General features: G+C 46.1%; 1 protein-coding gene across 1 annotated transcript in view; it reads right to left on the bottom strand.

Moving 5' to 3' along the window:
* celf1 (cugbp, Elav-like family member 1) overlaps positions 1-17621 on the bottom strand; it is a 56864-nt gene extending 39243 nt beyond the window's left edge. Inside the window, exon 1 of the mRNA XM_052029087.1 lies at positions 17607-17621. The gene's annotated coding sequence lies outside the window, so the exon portion shown is untranslated. The remainder of the gene's footprint in view (positions 1-17606) is intronic.
* Positions 17622-19771: the final 2150 nt, after the last annotated feature.

Raw genomic sequence — 19771 nt, 5'->3', positions numbered from 1 at the left:
AATTCCTGAACTACAAATTGCTTTGTAAACTGAAAAATTCTTTGGGTCATGCTTATGTCTTGACAATTTAGGAAGGTGGGGGGGGGTGGGCTGCTGGGGAGGGGTTGGAAAGAGAGGCCAGGAGAGAGAAAGTTGGGGGAGTGGGGTTGTGGGGAGAAGGGGGGGGGGGGGGCGGGGTGCTGGGGAGGATACGCAGCAGTACGGCAATGGTTAATGTGGCCGAAATCATCACCCTTCAGGCAACGGCCCTGAACTCGGTCTCAGTGGCAGAATCGAGGAGTTTGTTCCAACTTGTGCGTTAGTATTTGCATCTCTCTGGGAGTGACACAGCCTTCCTATTTGACTTTGCTGAGGACACACCCTGTATGTAAAAACCCACGCACCTGCTGATAAACCACTCACCCACCCTGTTTCTCTTTTGCTGATAAACACAACAGACCTGCAGGACCTCCACAGAACAAACTCCTCGATTCTGCCACTGAGACCAAGCTCAGGGCCGCTGCTTGAATGGTGACGATTTTGGCCACATTAACTACTGCAGTACTGCTGTGTTTCCTCCCCAGTACTGCCCCTCCCTTATCCCCACAACCCCAACGTCACACAAAAAAAAGAATTGGGAGCCAAGAACAAATCCAAACACATTGATTTCATCACGCTGATCTTTTCAAACTTCTGTGGCTCTCCCGTGTCACTTGTCCCAATCCATTTCTCCCCATTCTATGCAGCACTGCGACAACTGAAAACCAACCGATTTTTGTTTTTTAAAGAACAGACTGACAATCCCAAACACTTCTGTGGGCCACAGGCGTGACTGCAGAAGGCCCTGACTTCCTGAGAGCTCCTCAGGCTTGCCGTTCTGACTGTGCTCCAACACTATACTCCCGCTTCACTGGCCCAGCGCCAATTTCCTGCAGTTACACTGGGAAATCCAGACAATGAACTTGTGCCAGGTTAGACCCAGTGTTGGTTCAGTGACTTCATTGATTTCAACAGAGGAATGGTTCCCAGGGAATGAAGTTCCAGTAATACACATTTTTTGAACTCGTTATTTGAAGATAGTTAAATGATATCAAAGTTTTCTCATATTTAAGTGGTTTAAGTGTTTGGGTATTTTGTTTTCATTATTTTTAAACTTTTTAACAGTATGACTATATTTTCAGAGTTTCTGATGTGCCTTAACCAGCAGCTGAGGCAGTTAATGGGAACGGAGCAAGCCAAGTTGCCTCTGCAGCTAAGTCCAGGTAGAGGAACGGCAAGCACAGGGGGCTCGCGGTCACCAAGATGGACCACATCAAACTATCCCAAGTGCTGGATGTGGCTTCCAGGCTTTATGTTGTGCATCATCTATAATAAAGACTTCATTCCAGTAAAGGTCAACATGAAATCATTGGATTGGTATAAAGCCCCAGCTGGTTGCCAATGTCCATCAGTCATTTCTTCCCAGTCTGGTCTTTATATGACTCCGGACGCACAATGTATTGACTTGAAACTGTCCTGTTTAATGCCGTAGCAAGCCACGGAGTTCAGGGGAAAGTAAAGATGGACAATATCTGCTGGCTAAGCCAGCAACTCCACATCCCATGAACAAATAGAAACAGTCAATGACATAGCAATATGTCCAGCTTGGCTCAGTCATTGGGTAGATTCATCCAGCGGGAGCAATCATTGTGAGCGGCATGGTGTTCAGATGTCTAGAGCTGCTACCCAGGTTCAATCCTGACCTCCGGCACTGTGTGGAGCCTGCACGTTCTCCCTGTGACCGTGTGGGTTTCCTCCAAGTGAGAGTTGGTAGGTTAATTTGTCTCTGCAAAACTGTTCCATAGAGTGGCAGAGACTAGTGGCAGTCGATGAAAAACGTGTGAACAAAATGGGATTAGTGCAGGAATAATATAAATGGGCAGCTGATGGTCAGCACAGACTCGGTGGGCCGAAGGGCCTGTTCTGTGATGGATGACTATAACTTATCAGAATGTGATCCTTACCAGGGCAGCTACACTAAACACAAAATAGAATAATTAAGTCATTTAAAAACCCTCATCAATGCATTTTGGATTTTGCCTGTGAAAAAAAACGTTACAAGTTGTCTTCCCTCATGAGAAGAACAGAGATACAAGTGGTCCCTGTGTTACAAACACCCAACTTATGGACACCCCCCCCCACCCCATATAAGAACGAACTCCCAAAATACTAAATTCAAAAGTCCAAAGTGCATACATACATTTGTTTCTCTCTCTCTCCGCTTTTAGTAATTGCTCTTTCTTATCAGTCTTACACATTTTGATGCAATTCATTACAATACTGTGGAGGTATGAGTGACTTTTTGTGTTATTTTCTGACATCGACTTATGGAGGCTGTAAAAACAGAACCTGTTCATTACCCAAGGATGGCTAGTACCATGAAAACGACTGTCTATCTTACAGCATCGGGACACAACCCAGAATGAACTGAGAAATCAATTAACCAGGGAGAAAGAAGAGCTCAGACGCCAGGAACTAGCCCCCTGCACGTTATCACACAGGGTGAATGCTGCTCAAGTCACTCAACACCCTAAGCTCAGCCAGCATCTTATGAAAGACACTTAACAGCAAGCAATCAATATTACAACAATAAAATGCTGGAAATCTGAAATTAGAACAGAAAATGCTGGAAATACTCAACAGGTCAGGTGGCGAGAGAAACATTTTGGACAGATGAAATACCTCAGAGAAATTAAAAGGTTGCAAATAGAGGGAGGGGAACAAATAATTTTTAAAAATGGCCTAAGGCAAGGAAGATTAAATAACAAACAACCTGAATTGTGCAGGTAACAAAAGCTTGGAGCTGTGAACTAGAATGTTGAAATTATTGTGACAGGGATGTGGGAAATCTGAAAATGTCAGGGATGCTGACAGTGTTGTACTCGGGTGTTGAGCCTTGTACCCGTTTAGAAGATGAAGTAGTCTTCCTCAAGTTGGTGCTGAGCTTCACTGGAACTGCGTAGACGGGGCTGAGGAAACAGGGGCCAGAGTGGGAGAGGGATGGTGAATCAATTGACAAGTGGCTAGAAGCTCGGGACCACTTTGCAGACTGTCCACTCCCGCCTATTTTGCCATTCACCTCTCCTGCCTGCAGCCGTAAGAAAGATTCCCCTTTTGTTCTCCCTCTAATAGTCACCTCCACCTTTCTTTGCATTTAGAATTTGTTTGATCTCCAATTACAAGAGGAAGTATGAATCTGCTTCACTCCACAGGTGTTGCCCGACCGCTGAGCACTCACAGCATTTTCTGCTTTTGTTATAGGCGGTCAATATTCCTCCTTCACTCCACGTCCCTCATTCAGTGCAGTAGTGTGTGACTGTCTCCGAAACACCCCCTTCCTGGTAGGCAAATTCAAATGTTCAGTGACCCAGAAGTAAAAGGGAAAACTTTTTTTCCCGCTTCAGCGATTAAGAAGGTCCAAACAGTGCAGGAATATTGGGGTCACAGAACAAACTGAGCCAGTGGATTTTTTTTTAAAAAAGATCACCCTGTAAGGTAACAACCGTCACTGTAATACACTTCAGTCACATCCACCCCCAATCATTATCGGGTCAACAGCTCTACTAGACTGTACAACAGCTTTCTCCCCCAGGCTGTCAGGCTCCTGAATACCCTGGAGGCAGTTTCAGACAAATGCCACGTCAAAAGCCCTGGTTTGCACAATGGCATATTTTGGCTGCTGCTGAACATGTTTATACATTTAGTGCAACACACTGAGTTCTGGATTTTCTTCGTCCAACTCTGTTTTGCACTAACCCTGCACTAATTTTGTATTCTGTACACACCAGTTTGTACTTGCACAAATTTTTTTGTATGTCCTCTGTTCTATGTATGTCCTCTGTTGTGAGAGTCTGGGGGAGACGACATTTCGTTCCTCCATGTGTTTTTATAGCATATGCGTGAATGACAATAAAGTATAACTGAAATGAACTACTAGGCAATATACTATGCAGGAATTACTCTCCACAGCAAATTATCGGACATTGACAAAACTTGTTTGTTCAGGCAGCTATTAGTTGGCAGCGCTATACTTCAGGCTCGGACTTGCTGAACTCCCTCAGTGAATTGTGCCCATTAAACAGCACCCACATACAGAGGAACCCTAAAGTATTCAGCACATGATTCTCATTGAACACCGAGTCCAACACCAGCTCATGACAGCACAGCTCAGAGCATGGTACCTACCACTCTCCTTTCTATATTTGGCCCTCAGAAAAGGTCACATGGCCCTTAAACCTAACAGGCAAGGGTATTTTTAGCAACCCTCTGACAAAAGAGCCCTGCCTCGTAATGATGAGCCATTAAACTTCAGTGAAGGCAACATGTTAGATCTACCCACATAGCAGTCACTGAGATATTTTCACTGACAATAACTGACTTTACACTGGAGATGGTGGATTGATCCTGAGGTGAGATTAAGCTGATACACTCTGGAATTTAGAAGAATGCGAGGTGATCTTATCAAAACATACGACATGTTTATACTAGTTGACAGAGTAGATACAGGGAATGGTTTCTCTTGGCTCAGGTACCTAGAACTACAGGTTACAGTATCAGAATAAGGGATAGGACGGAAAAGAGATAAAATTTCCAAAGAGTCACTAGCAAGAGTGCAGTGACTCTTTGGAAATCACTGCCCAAGAGTGCTGGGGAGTCTCAGTAATGGTATACACTCAAAGACAGAGATCGATATTTTAGGATATTTATGTATTGAAGGATGTGAGGTTCATGCTGGAAAGTGGGGCCATTGTAGAGGACCAACTATGATCTTACTGAATGTCAAAGCATCACGAGCAGCCAAACGGTCTAATCCTGCATACGTTCATATATTTACATGTCCAACAAATATCTGACCAGGTCAGCAAAACCCAGAAGTTCGTATCAAAACCAACAGAGGTCCACACAACAGCTTTCATTATATAAAATCATTAACATGGAGAAGAGCAATCAGAATCACTTTTACTATCACTGACTTGGATGACGTGAAATTTGTTGTTTTGCGGCAGCAGTACAGCGCAAAGACATAAGAATTACTAATAAATTACAAAAATAAGTAAATAGTGTTCATGGACCATTCAGAAATCTGATGGCGGAGGGGAAGAAGCTGTTTCTGAATCGTTGAGAACAATTGCTGAAAGCTGAACCTTGGATAACATTGGAAAAGTATTTGGAAAGGTAGTCAAAAGGCTGGTCTGATACAAAGATGAAAACGAGCATCTCAAAAGGAGAGAGGTGGAAAGGTATTAGAACTACTGGCTCTGAAATCACAGAATCAGAAATCGCCGGCCTTGCCAACAATCTGGAATCCTTTCGACCATTTACATTCCCTGGCTTTAACGCCTTCTTTTGTACTGTCACAGGTCCAATTTACTTTTTGTAACGACAGAGGGGGGCCTCTCTGCTGTCTGTCACAGGGAGGGTCAGTGCCTAGGGTCCTCCTCAACCACCCCACTCCCAATGGTCAAAAGAGCTGCTCTCCAAATCATAGCATGAATTCCATCGGTCCTGAGACACAGTGGATGTGATCTTCACTGCTCAACAACCAAGAGAAGGCAGGGAGCAGCACCAGCCAGTATACATGGCCTTTTTTTTGACCTCACTAACACTTTTGAAGCCACCAACTGAGGGAGACAGTAGAACACCCCTTCCTCAAATGTGGCCATTCACAGAAACCCGCCTGCATTTTACATTTGATTCCCATTATCATCTCCTTTGCTTATCAGATTCCAGCACTGGTATCCTTTGTGTTCCTGCTTTTTACCCGCCACCTTCACCCTGACCTCCCCACACCTCACTTTCTCCCTCCATCTGTCATTCACCCTCCCCTCCCTAGCTCAACCTGCCCATCATCCTTCATTCCCTCTCAGTCCACCAATCACCTTGGGCTCCTGTCTCACCACTCCCCTCTCTTTATAGTGGCCATCTCCCCTCTCAGTCCTAATTCAGGGTTTCGACCCGAAAACGTCGACAATTCCTTCTTTCCCCACAGATACTGCTCAACTTGCTGAGTTCCTCCAGCAGATTGTTTGTTGCTCTAGGTTCCAGCATCTGCAGTCCTATGTCTCCATTTTACATTTGCTCTACAATGGCACACAAGGTTTGATGTAATAAACAAGTCTACAACAGAACCAACTTCAGTGAAACACCATCCAACACTTTTCTCGACCGTTCTTGCTGCAAACATGCATCTCACCTCCAACAAATTAGTATGATTAAAGGAGAAAGGAACAAATTCCCTGCAGATCAGCGGAAGTGTCAGCGTGGATCTGCCAAAATTCCCCAGATTTTGAGACATTCTCAATAGATTGGGTGGCAAATATAGCACCATAATTTAGGAAGGGAGAAAGAATAAGGACACTAGAGATGAGTAAGCCTACATTTATACTCAAAATATTGCTGGTATGATTAAGGATTTGATAAGAGGGCACAAAAAATTATAAAGTTAGGCAAAGTCATCATATTCAATAACAGGGCAATAGTCCTGATGCAAGGTTTCGAATCAAAACGTTGACAGTTCCTACCACTACCCCCCTCCCCCACAGATGCTGCTCGGACAGCAGATTGTTTGTTGCTCCAGTAACTGCACTCTCCTGTGTCTCCACAGGACAATAGTGTTTGCCACATCCACTAAATGTAAGGATGTGTGAGCAGGGAAGATTAAGGGAAACAGTGCCCATAGAAAACCTGGATTTTCAGAAGGTATTGAGAAGGTCCCACAGAAGATTGTTACGTACAGGAAGGACTCTAGGGGATTAGAGCAAGGTTAAGATCAAAGAAAATGGTTAAGAGCACAGGAAACATGTTATCATTAGGTTGCAGACTGGTACCAGTGGGGTGCCTCAGGGAGAAGACCAAGGCCTCATCTATTCACAATTTACCTCATTGTTACATCGTTTTCATGCAGCTGGAAAGAAGGCACAGGAGATTTACAAGGATGTTGCCGGGACTCTAAGGACTGAGTTACAGGGAGAGGTTGATCAAATTGGACTTTTTCTTCCCCATTGGCACGTAGGAGACCGAGAGGTGATCTTATAGAGATGTATAAAACCGTGAGGGGCATGAATGCACGCACTTTTTCCCAGGGTTTGGGGAAATCAAGAACTAGATGGCACAGGTTAAGGTGGGGAGGGGAAAGATTTAATAGGAACATGAGGGGAAACTTTTTTTTTGACACAAAGAGTGGCATGTATGTGGAAAGAGCTGCCAGAGGAAGTGGTTGAGGCAAGTACAATAACAACTTTTAAAACACACTAGGACAGGTACACAGATAGGGAAGGTTCAGAAGGATATGGGCCAAACGTGGGCCAATGGGACTAGCTTGGGTGGGAATCTCGGTCAGTATGGACTGGTTGGATCGAGAGGTCTGTTTCTGTACTGTATGGCTCTATGAGTTCACTAATGATACAGAGCTATCTATGAAAGGAGAAAGAATTCTGCAAAATATACAAACAGTAGAGCAGAGTTTACAATGTTGTAACCTCCTCCTCCAACCCACCACATTCCACAAATACTGTAACATACATCAATTCCACTCGCTGACAAATCTCCTGCTCACCTTGCCCTCTGACACTTTGTGTTCTAATATCGAAGGACAATGTGGTTTTGTGCAGAGATATGATCTGAAACAATTCTCCTCTCTTACTCTAGTGAAGAAAGAGTCTCTGGACTGATAAGTGAAAGAAATCTATGCTGTAATATCCCAGTGTGGAAATATTATGTGCTCGATGACTGCAGACAGTGCTGGGTCTGGGACTCACTGCCTGGAAGGAGGCAGAAAACCCTCTCCATTTTTAAGAATGCCTGGATGAGCATGTGGAGAGCCATGACGTGCAGGGACTATCAACTGAGGGCTTGGAGTGGGATCAGGCTAAGGAGCTCTTTATGGGTGGAACGGACTGGTTGCATGATGTAAATTTGTATGATTGCATCCAATCGTGGAAAAGGCAGGCACTGTAGTGTAGCGGTTAGCGTGACGCTATTACAGCGCCAGCGACCCAGGTTCAATTCCCGCCGCTGTGAGGAGTTTGTACGTTCTCCCCGTGTGTCTGCATGGGTTTCCTCCGGGTGCTACCGGTTTCCCTCCCACATTCCAAAGACAGTTAGGAAGTTGTTAGCACCAGAAGCGTGGCGACACTTGCGGGCTGCCCCCAGAACACTCTACACAAAAGATGCATTTCACTGTGTGTTTCGATGTACATGTGACTAATAAAGATATCTGATCTTATGCTCCCGGATTATCCATGTACTGCTCTGCTTTACCTGCATCACACAACTCCCTGCTCCCTCATCCCAGCGCGGGAACACTCCCTGCTCCTGTACCCCAGCATGGGAATGCTCCCTCATCCAGCATGGGAACGCTCCCTGCTTCCTCATCCCAGTTCAGGTCATCAAGTGAGTCTCTTGCAATGGATATTGCTTACTAACCAACTTATTTCTTCCTACCTCAGCTCCATTCTTTATCGCTTTGTCCTAGTCTCTAATCTTTCATAGTTCAGGAAATGAAGACACCAGGTTTGGGCAGCATAGTGAAGCTGAGGTAAAACATCCACCGGGATCTTATTTAAGGCTCAGCAGGCACATAGTGTTGATTGGCCACCTCACACTTCAGTTTCTTACATCCTCTTCCCGCTGAAGTTTGTCACACCTCTGACCTTGTCTTCCGTTTCTACAAAGTTCGATATCCTGGTCCCCAATGACCCACTTTTACCGTGACACACTTCCTTATCCAGCTCCACCCCACACCAGGGTGGGCCCGAGGGCGCTTCACTTTTTCACTGTGCAAAGACCAACCAGTATCCCTCCAGCACAACCTGCTTTTAACCTGGCTGAATATGTTCTCATATTGGTCAACTTTTCCAACTCCGCTGACTTCATCCAGATCAAAGGCGCAGCTATGGGAACCAGCCTGGACCCAAGCTATATGTTGCTCTGTGGTATAACGTAGAACACTTACTTCCGTCTTACTTGGACCCTCTCCTTGCTTCTTGTCCAGTACCTTGATGAGTGCATTGGTGCTGCTTCCTGCCCTCAGACAGAAGTTTCATGGCCTTTTCCTTTGCAGCCTATTTCCACGCTGCAGCCTTTTTCACATGGTCTATCTCTGACCATTCCCTTCTGTCACCAATTCAGGGGATAGGTTAACAACCAATAAGTGCTGTTCATTGACTTCAGGAAGGGGGCTGGTGTATACGCTCCTGTCTACATCAACGGTACTGAGGGTTGAGAGGGCTGAGAGCTTCAAGTTCTGAAAAGTGAACATCCTAATAGCCTGTCCTGGTCCCAACCACGTAGACACCATGGCCAAGAAAGCTCACCAGCGCCTCTGATTCCTCAGGAGGCTAAGAAATTTGGCACATCCCCTTTGACACTCCACCACAGAAAGTATCCTATCTGGATGCATCACCATTTGGCACAGCAACTGCTCTGCCCATGACCGCAAGAACTGTGGAGAGTTGTGGACACAGCTCAGCACATCATAGAAACCAGCCTCCCCTCCATGGACTCTTTCTATACTTCCCACTGCCTCAGCAAAGCAGCCAACATAATCAAGGCCCCTCCCACCCCAGATTTTCCCTTGTCCCCCTCTCCCATCAGGCAGAAGATACAAAGGCCTGAAAGCACGTACCACCAGGCTCAAGGACAGCTTCTGTCCCACTGTTATAAGACTACTGAACGGTTTCCCTAGTACGATAAGCCTGGACTCTTGACCTCATAATCTACCTTGTTGTGACCTTTCACCTGCACTGCACTTTCTCTGCAGCTGTGACACTTTATTCTGCATTCTGTTGTTCTTTTACTTTGTACTACCTCAATGCACTGTGTAATGAATTGCTCTGTACAAACGGTATGAAAGACAAGTTTTCATTGTATCTCAGTACATATGACAATAATAAACCAATTCTAATCCCCACGTTACGGTCGTTTGGGTTATGGAATCTGCTCTTACAGAATTCGTATATGCTATCCAAAATATGGAATAAAATTCACTCTTACAGAATTTATATGAAAAAAAGTAAAATAAATAAACACAAAATGTATTCTTTTTCAAGTCAGTTTTCTTGATGCATGTGCAGATGATGCGTCTTCGCATTAACGAAAGTCGCAATACGGACCATTTTCTAGGAACGTAACCTCCCATGTAATGCAAGAGGTTGCCTGTATCTATTCCAAGCCCACACACTCCCAGTCATCTGAATGACACCTTCCACTATGCTTCCAGCACACAGTTTCTCTGGTTCCAGTTGTTCAGATCACAACTGGAGTACTCCGATCAGATCTAAGTGCCATTCTTCAGGATAGATCTAATGGGTTTAAGGTGGGCGCAGAAGAGATTTACCAAAATCATCTTGGCCCTGAGGGACGTGGATAGGCTCTTGGCACTGTTCTCCTTGGAAGGACATTACAAGGGGCTCTGATAAAACCATGAAGGGTCCAGGCAGAGTACACACTGTTCCCACTGGCAGATGAATCAAGAAGACATAGACCGAAGCTGATTGGCAAAAGAACGCAACGAGCGAGGGTCAAGGTCCAGAATACACTACCCAGGGCAGTGGAGGCAGATTCAACTGTGGTGTTCAAAAGGGAGCTGGGTAAGTGTCAGGAAGGAAAGAATTTGTCGGGCTAGGGGAAGTGGAGCTCACAATGTGGTCTCCTCTGCTTCACAGAAGCCAAAGCACAGACTAGGTGACTGCTCTGCCAACCACTTCCATTCAGTCCACAAGGGTGACCCAGAACTTGTCACTTTAATTGTCCATTCACTGCTACTTTATCTCCCTACACTGTTCCAACAAAGCCTGAGGAACAGCACCTACATCATCCAGCTTGGCACATTCCAGCACTCAGGACTCAATATTAGATTCAACCATTCAGATAACCTGCCTTTCCTGTTTGTATCACAACTGACCAGTAACGCTAACAGTAACGAAGAAATTGCTCTCACCATAGTTGCTGCTTGATCTGCTGGGTATTTCCAGCAACTGTTGTACTTTTTTTTCCTCTCTGGAACTAGGGAAAGTTAATGGGGATGTCTTGGGAATATCCGCATTACAGTAGAGGAAGGTGCTGGATGTCTTACAATGTCTGAAGGTAGACAAATCTCCAGGGTCTGACCAGGAATATACAAGAACACTGTGGGAGGCTCGAGAAGATATTGCGGAGCGCTGGCTGAGATATTTGCAACGTCGTTAGCCAAGGGTGAGGTGCAGGAAGACTGAAGGGTAGTGGATGTTATGCCTTTATTTAAGAAGGGCTGCAAAAAAAAACCTGGGAACTATAGACCAGTAAGGCTCACATCTGTGGTAGGGAAGTTACTGGAGAGGATTTTGAGGAATGCATCTGGAAAGACAGGGTTTAATTAGGGGTAGTCAGCACAGCTTTGCGCGTGGGAGATCAGGTCTTATGAACTTGATTGAGCTTTTTGATGATGTGACCAAGAAGGTCGATATGGGCAGGGTGGTAGATGTGGTCTACATGGACCTCAGTAAAGCCTTTGAACGCTACAGCACAGTACAGGCCCTTCAGCCCACAATGTTGTGCCGACATTTTATCCTGCTCTAAGATCTATCTAACCCTTCCCTCCCACATAGCTCCCCATTTCTCTATCATTCATGAGTCCCTTAAATGTTCCTAACGTATCTGCCCCCACAACCTCTACTTGCAGTGCGTTCCACGCACCCACCACTCTGTGTAAAAAAAACTTACCCCTGACATCCGCCTTATACCTCCCTCCAATCACCTTAAAATTATGCCCCCTCGTGTTAGCTACTGTCACCCTGGGAAAAAGTCTCTGACTGTCCACTCGATCTGTGCCTCTTATCATCTCGTACACCTCTAAGGTTCCACATGGTAGGCTGCTCTGGAAGTATAGATTGCGTGGAATTCAGGGAGAGCTGGCTAATTGGATACACAATTGGCTTGGTGGTAGGAAGCAGAGGGTGATGTTGGAAGGTTGTTTCTTGGACTGGAGGCCCGTGACTAGTTGTGTGCCTTAGGGGTTGGTGCTGGGCCCACTATTGTTTGTCATCTATATCAACAATTTAGATAAAAATGTACAAGGCATGGTTAGTAAGTTTGCAGATGACACCAAAATACGTGGTATAGTGGACAGTGAAGAAGATTATCAAAAATTACAGGGGGATCTTGACCAGCTTAGTAAGTTGACCGAGGAATGGCAAATGGAGTTTAACTCAGCTAAGTGCGAGGTGTTGCATTTTGGAAAGTTAAATTAAGGTAGGACTTTCACAGTGAACAGTAGTGCCCTGAGGAGTGTGGTAGGACAAGAGGGACCTTGGAATTCAAGTGCATGGTTCCCTGAAAGTGGAGCTGCAACTAGACAAGAGTGGTGAAGGCGGCTTTTGGCATGCTGGCCTTCAACAGTCAGGGCACTGAGTGTAGAAGTTGGGAGGTCAGGGTGCAGTTGTACAAGACATTGGTGAGGCCGCACTTGGAGTAGTGTGTTCAGTTTTGGTCACCCTGTTATAGGAAAGATGTTATTAAACTGGAAAAAGTGCAGAGGAGATTTACAAGGATGTTGCCAGGGCTTGAGGTACTGAGTTATAGGAAGAGTTTGGACAGACTAGCACTTTATTCCTTGGAGCGTAGGAGACTGAGAGGTGATCTTATAGAGGTGTATAAAATCATGAGGGGCATAGATAGGGTGAATGCACTCAGTTTTTTCCCCAGGGTTTGGGAATCAAGAATTAAAAGGCAAAGGTTTAAGGTGAGAGGGGAAAGATTTAATCAGAACTTGAGGGGAAACTTGCACAAAGGGTGGCATGTATGTGGATTGAGCTGCCAGAAGAAGTGGTTGAGGCAGGTACAGTAATAAATTTTAAAAGACAGTTGGACAGGTACATGGATAGGAAAGACTTAGATGGATATGGGCCAAACGCAGGCAGATGGGACTAGCTCAGATAGACATCTTGTTCGGCATGAATGAGTTGGGCTGAAAGGCCTGTTTCCACACTGTGTGGCTCTATGATTCTCCCCTGTTGTCAGTCATCTCCTATTTACACAACCTCCATGCAGACCTTGTGCAAGTAACAAGCATTCACTCTCCCTCAGCCAGCACCACCACCACTCGTGTCCTCCAGTCTCTCCTGGTCCCCACCTATCAGACACTCCCTTGTTCTCTCCAACCCTCCTCCTCTGCAACTTAAAATGGGTTTTACTTCTACTTTTCCTAGTTTGGTGAAAGTTCTTCAACATGAAACATTAATTCTTTCTCTCTCCACAGATGCTGCCTTAACTGCTGAGTGTTTCCAGCATTTTCTGTATTTATTGGGAATAACACCACAAGATATCGGAGCAGAATTAGGCCACTCGGCCCTGCTATTCAATCAATTTTTTTTCCAACCCCATTCTCCCACCTTCTCCCCGTAACCCTTAACCCCCTTACCAATTGAGAACCTATCAATCTCTGCCTTAAATACACCCGATGACTTGACCTCCACAGCCGTCTGTGGCAATGGATTCCACAGATTCGCCACCCTCCGGCTGAAGAAATTCCTTCCTATCCCAGTTTCAAAGGGATGTCCCTTTATTCTGAGGCTGTGCCCTTGGATCCTAGACTCTCTGACTGATGGATACATCCTGAATGGTCAAATAGGTTTTGCCTTTCATGTTAGTTTTCTAAATATCTATGACAACCCAAGCTATGTTCTTCGGAGCCCAACTAGCTTGGTTAGTAATTGTGCTACTCATGATGACAGATATTCAGGCCCCAAACCAGAGTACGTTCAGAGCTCTTGCAGCCCTCAGTCCTTCTTCCAAATGGTGTTCAGCACGGAGATGGTGCCAATCTGGCAGACGCAGCCCGGGATGGTGACCGATGCATCTGGGATGTTGGCCAATGGGCATAATTCTCAACACGAGCTGTTCTTCAACTTGTGCAAAAATCTAGTTCTCATTTGCTTGAGAGGACACTGGAGGGCTAGGTAGATTGTGTGTGTGCCCACGTCGTGGTCAAAACTAACGGCAAGGTTGATGCTGAGTGGTTATTGAATCACAGAGGATTACAGCACATGAAATGGTCACTGGGCCTCTAAGAAATAGAGGAGGGCATTTGGCCCCCTTTTGCCTGCTTCATCATTTAATAAACCCATGGCTGATCTTTTACCTTTAATGCTACTCTTTGCGCTAACCACATATCCCTCAATATCCGAAAACTTATCAATCCCCTGCCTTGAATATACCTGGTGACCAAGCCTCTACAGCTCTCTTTGAGTAGGCCGAGTTCCAAGATTTCACCACCCACTGGGTGAAGAATTTCTTTCTTATCTCAGTCCTGAACAGCTGACCTCGTATTTTGAGGCTGAGCCCCGCTCTATATATCCCAATCGGGGGAAACCATTCCTACATCCACCTGTCAAGCCCTACAAGAATTTAGTATCATCAATACCCAACGTTGTACAGTATAGGCTCAATATACAGGAAGTTCCCCAGGTTACGAACGAGTTCCATTTTGAGACTGTTCGTAACCCGATTTTGTATGCAACTCGGAAACAGTGTCCGCACGATGCGCACTTGGACCAGGGATCGCGGCCGTGCATGGCCCCAGCCGCACATACGCACTTGGCCCGGGATTCCCCGGCCGCATATGCACACTTGGCCCGGAGTTGGGCCAAAGGTGGTGTACCGCCGCCCGTGGTAGGATCGGGGGCCGGGCCACAAAGGTCAGTTCGTAAGTACAGGCATTCGTAAGTCGGGGACTTCCTGTATTTAATCTTCCCTCTTAAGAGAAAGGCTCCCATTTTGCAAATCAGTCTGTTGAATCTTAGTTGCTTTTCCCTCTACGTCAAGAATATCTTTCCTTAGGTTGGGACACAGATCCGTACACAATATCCCAAGTGCAACCTCTTTATTGCAGTAAGACATCCTTACTCTTGCTCTCAGATTATAATGGATAAATATCATTTACCTTCTTAATCGCTGCACTTTCATGCTAACTTTCAGTGACGTGTGTACAAGGTCACACAGGTCCTCTGAACAACAGCATCTTTCAAACTCTCATTTAAAAAGTTTGAAAATTCATTCAAATGTCATTTAAAAATACGTTGCTTTTCTACTTCTACCAAACTGGACAACCTGACATTTTTCCACAGTACGCTCCATCTTCCACACCCCTGCCCATTGACAGTCTGCCTGCAGATCCCCAAAAACCTATCTCCATCCTGTCCGTGACACCTCCCCTTCCCCCCCCCCCCCCCCCCCACTGCCACCCACCTTTGTACCATGAGCACACTCGATATAATACACTGGATCCTCTCACCAAACCACTGATAGTGTGTGAGAAGAGCTGGGGCCACAGCACCAAACCCTGTGCGGCCGTCTAATACATGAATGGGCCTGTTTCTCCTCTTGTTTTCTGTCTGATCAATCCACAGTCCACACCAGTATATGACCCTTAATCCCACATGCCCTAAAGTTGTTTCATGACCTCTTCTGTGGCACCTTATCAAAGATCTTCTGAAGGTCCAAAGAGACCAGACACACCTTATCTATTCTGCTAATTACAACCTCAAAACAACTCCAGATTTCTCAAACATGATTTCCCATTCATAGTCGACACTCTGTCCAATCATATTAATATTCCCAACAGACCGGGCGACCATTTCACAGAGCACCTACACTCAGTCTGCAATGACCGTCCCGAGCTCCCACTTAACTCCCCTTCCCAACACTACCTGTCCGTCCTCTGCCTTCTCTACCGCCAGGATGAAGCGCAATGGAAATTGGAGGAACGACACCTTCTATTCCGCCTGGGTAGTCTACGACCCAATGGTGTGAATATCGAGTTTTCCAAATAGGAATACTCCCTTTTTCCCCCTCCCCCCTTCCAATCAATTTTTGTCCCCTTTCCCCTACATTCCCCAGCTCCCTTCACCCATTTTTGTCCCCCGTCCTGGCTCCATCCACCCATTACACACACACACAGTTCACCCATACGGTTCCCACCACATCTTGTTCTGGTTCCAACTGCCATTCACCTCTCCCCCAGTGGTTCCCATTCTCACCTCCTTTACCTGTCAGAGTCCAGCACCGGTAGCCCTTTGCGTTCCTGCTCTTCTCCCTCCAGCAGCTGTCTCCATCCCCCCCGTCCCCCCCCCTCCTTTTGCCCCTCAAGTCTGTCCCCATCTATCACTCACCTGCCACTGTCCAACCCCGGCTCCCCTCCCCCTACCTGCCTGTCATCTTACACCCCTCCTCAGTCCACCAGTCACCTCAGAATCCTGTCTCACCACTCCCCCTCTCCTCTTTATACCGCTCATCTCCCCTCAGTCCTGATGCGGGGTTTCGACCCGAAACACCACGATTCCTTTCCTCCCACCAATGCCGCTCGACCCGCTGAGTTCCTCCAGCAGACTGCCTGTTGCTTACTATTTGTTACCTTAATAATGTAATAATATTCCTACTTATAACATAAGGCTAACTGGTCTGTAGCCCTCTATTTTTTCGTTCTCTTACTCTTAAACAGTGGGGTTACATTTGCCACCTTTTCATCTGTGGGAACGCTTCCAAAATCCTCTAAATCGTGCTGGCTGACAACCAGTGCTACTTGTTTTTACCTGTACTACCTCAATGCACTCTGTACTAACACAATGTAACTGCACTGTGTAATGAATTGACCTGTACGATCGGTTTGTAAGACAAGTTTTTCACTGTACCTCGGTACAAGTGGCAATAATAAACCAATACCAATAAGTTTGTTACCAGCGAGTGGCCGTAATAATAGTGAAAAAGAGAGGGCTACGGACCAGTTAGCCTTATAATATTAGTAGGAATATTATTACAATATTATTATTAGTGTGTCTTTAAGAGTCACACTAATATTTCAGTACGTCTTTAAGAGTCAGCAGTACACAAGTGGTCTGGAGTCACATACTGCTTAAACTGCATGACTCCTTATTTCTGTAAATACTTTTAATAATAGTTGTTTTTTTTAATGCTAGCTCAACAGCTTTACCATTACAGATATTCATCTGGATTTATTTCATAATTTCACGAAGTGCCATAGTGCTAGTCAAACTTGTGTTACAGGAATCTTAACATAGTCACCTTGTTACTGTAATTAAAGGAAATCATACTTTGGGACCTCCAACAGTAATAAAGCAACAACAATCCATCAAGGAACTCCTCTAAGAGAGTCGCGGGACAGGAACTAAACCGACTCCAACCCAAAGTCACGCATTTTCCAGGATCGCAAACCAGAGGGTAACATGAACTGCCTTCTGAAACTGCTCTGATGACAAATCCCACATCCAGCCCTGATACCTCTGGCCCAGTCCACCCGCTCACGGAGACAAAACAGTGTTTGGTTTCAGAAAGCTGCGGGTTTTTAATGACTGCATCACTCACAGTGTCGTGGTCCCTCATCTCCGTGCTTGCGGCAAGCAACAGTGCAAGTTCGCACCTGCTGCTTGCCGCTGTTATCATTTAATACAAGCGGCAGTTGAAATGTCTTGAAGAAAAAAAAAGTTCCCACAAAAACTGTTCTCACAAAACGTCCATTAAAATCAGAGAGCTCCACAGGACAACTGTCAACCCATCAACTGACACCAGGCAGGAAAATATAAGGTCAGACCATTTACCTTCAGCCCTCCTTGTGTCACAACTCTTGTGTTGTCTTCCGCTACTCAATCTCTACCTTCAGAATCCTGAAGAAAACAAAAGATCAATGTTGACACTGCTATCCCCTGGCATTGAGCTCACCACCTCCAATACCTCCCCGCTGTTTCCTACCCTCCCGGTCCATTACCCCTGCCACCTACAACACTCCATCTCTCTCTCCCATCCAACCCATTGTCCTCTGTCTCATTCACCCCCTCCTCTTTCCTCCCTCAATAACCCCATCCTCCCTTTCAATCTTCCCACTCTCTTCCCTCCTGTGTGTCCCTCTAGAACATTAATAGGAGCAAGTCATTTGGCCCCTTTGCTTCTTTGTCACTCAATGACGGTGGATCACTCGCCTCAGTTCCACTAACGCCATAATCCTCGATCCCTGTAATATCCAGTCCTGTATCATTCCAGTAAGACAATCCTACTCTAGTACTCAATAAAGGCCAACACACTGTTTGCCTTTCTAATTATTGCTTGCTGTGCCTGCATGTTAATTTTCAGGGATGTGTGTGCAAGGACACCCAGCGTCTCTCTGAACAACAATACATTGGCGCCGGAAGTGTGGCGACGCTTGCGGGCTGCCCCCAGAACACTCTGCGCAAAAGCTGCATTTCACTGTGCGCTTCGATGTACATTTGACTAATAAAGAGATCTTGTCTTTATCTATCTTCTCTTAGTTTCCAAAATACTCCAGTTTTTATTTTTTTCTACCAAGGTCAGTGACCTCACAACTTTACACATTATATTCCATCTGGCATGTCCTTGCCCATTCACTTAAGCTGTCCATATCCCCCTGGAGACTCTCTGCATCCTTCACAGAACACTAATAGATCTATCAAACCACAATCCCAACCATCCTTTCCATCCATTCTGTGCCCCCCCTCCCTTCCACATCACCTATCCCCCTCTACCCTTTACTCTCAACCTCACCACATCCCAACCCCAGCCACGCAATTCCCATTTGGTCCACTCGCCCTCTCACATTCCCAAGCCTATTCCTCCCATTCCATAAGAACACAAGGAATAGGAGCAAGAGTCAGCCATCTGGCCCGTCAAGCCTGCTCCGCCATTCAATAAGATCATGGCTGATCTGGCCGTGGACACAGATCCACCTACCTGCCTTTTCCCCATAACACTTAATTCCCTTACGATGCAAAAATCTATCTGACTGTGTCTTAAGTATATTTAATGAGGCAGCCTCTACTGCTTCCCTGGGCAGAGAACTCCACAGATTCACTACTCTCTGGGAAAAGCAGTTTCTCCTCATCTCCGTCCTAAATCTACTCCCCCGAATCTTGAGGCGATGTCCCCTGGTTCTAGTCTCACCTACCAGTGGAAACAACCTTCCTGCCTCTATCTTATCCATCCCTTTCATAAATTTTTATGTTTCCATAACATCCCCTCTCATTCTTCTGAATTCCAGCGAGTATCCCCTACCCCTCCCACTTTTTCATTCCCTGTACCTGCTGGCTCCCCAACTCCCTGTCCCCACCGCACTATCCCCTCCACCTCCGGACACATCACCACTCCATACCTGCCACCCCACCACTTACCAACCAGAATTCTTTACCACATCTCCAACCCCGAATCACGAGCCCATCACCTGCCATCTCCCTGAATCAGGACGCAGGCGGTGGACTCACGATGCAAGGTCTTAAGCCGAAACATCGACCATCCCATTGCCTCCACAGATACTGCCTGACCTGGAGTTCCTCCAGTTTTTTGCTCCAGATTCCAGCATCTCCAGTCCGCCTTCATCTCCTTCTTGCCTATAACCATGCTCCTGCTCCTCTATTACCGAAATCTTCCAATGCCCTCCCATTATGTCCCACCCTGCCCAGGATCAGTTGCTTTGCAGTACCACATACCTTCCTTCCGCACTACCTCCATCTTCCTTCTCTCTCCATCTTGTGACATCCCATTTCCAGCCATCCCTGACTTTCCCAATCCTACTCACTAAACCCCCTCTCCAACCCATTACCCTCCCCTACCCAAATCCCATCAGCACAACCCCCTTCAACCACCGCACCCTAGCCTAGCATCTCACCATCTGCCCCTATCCACCCTAACAACCCACCCCCAACCCTGCACCCACTTTATCCCCAATCCTAACCTCACTCTCTCCCAACTGCACCCC

This window comes from Pristis pectinata, chromosome 14, assembly GCF_009764475.1.
Source record: "Pristis pectinata isolate sPriPec2 chromosome 14, sPriPec2.1.pri, whole genome shotgun sequence".
Lineage (NCBI taxonomy): Eukaryota > Metazoa > Chordata > Chondrichthyes > Rhinopristiformes > Pristidae > Pristis > Pristis pectinata.
The sequence above is the reverse complement of the archived record's forward strand: the minus strand, read 5'-3'. Positions and strand labels throughout refer to the sequence as shown.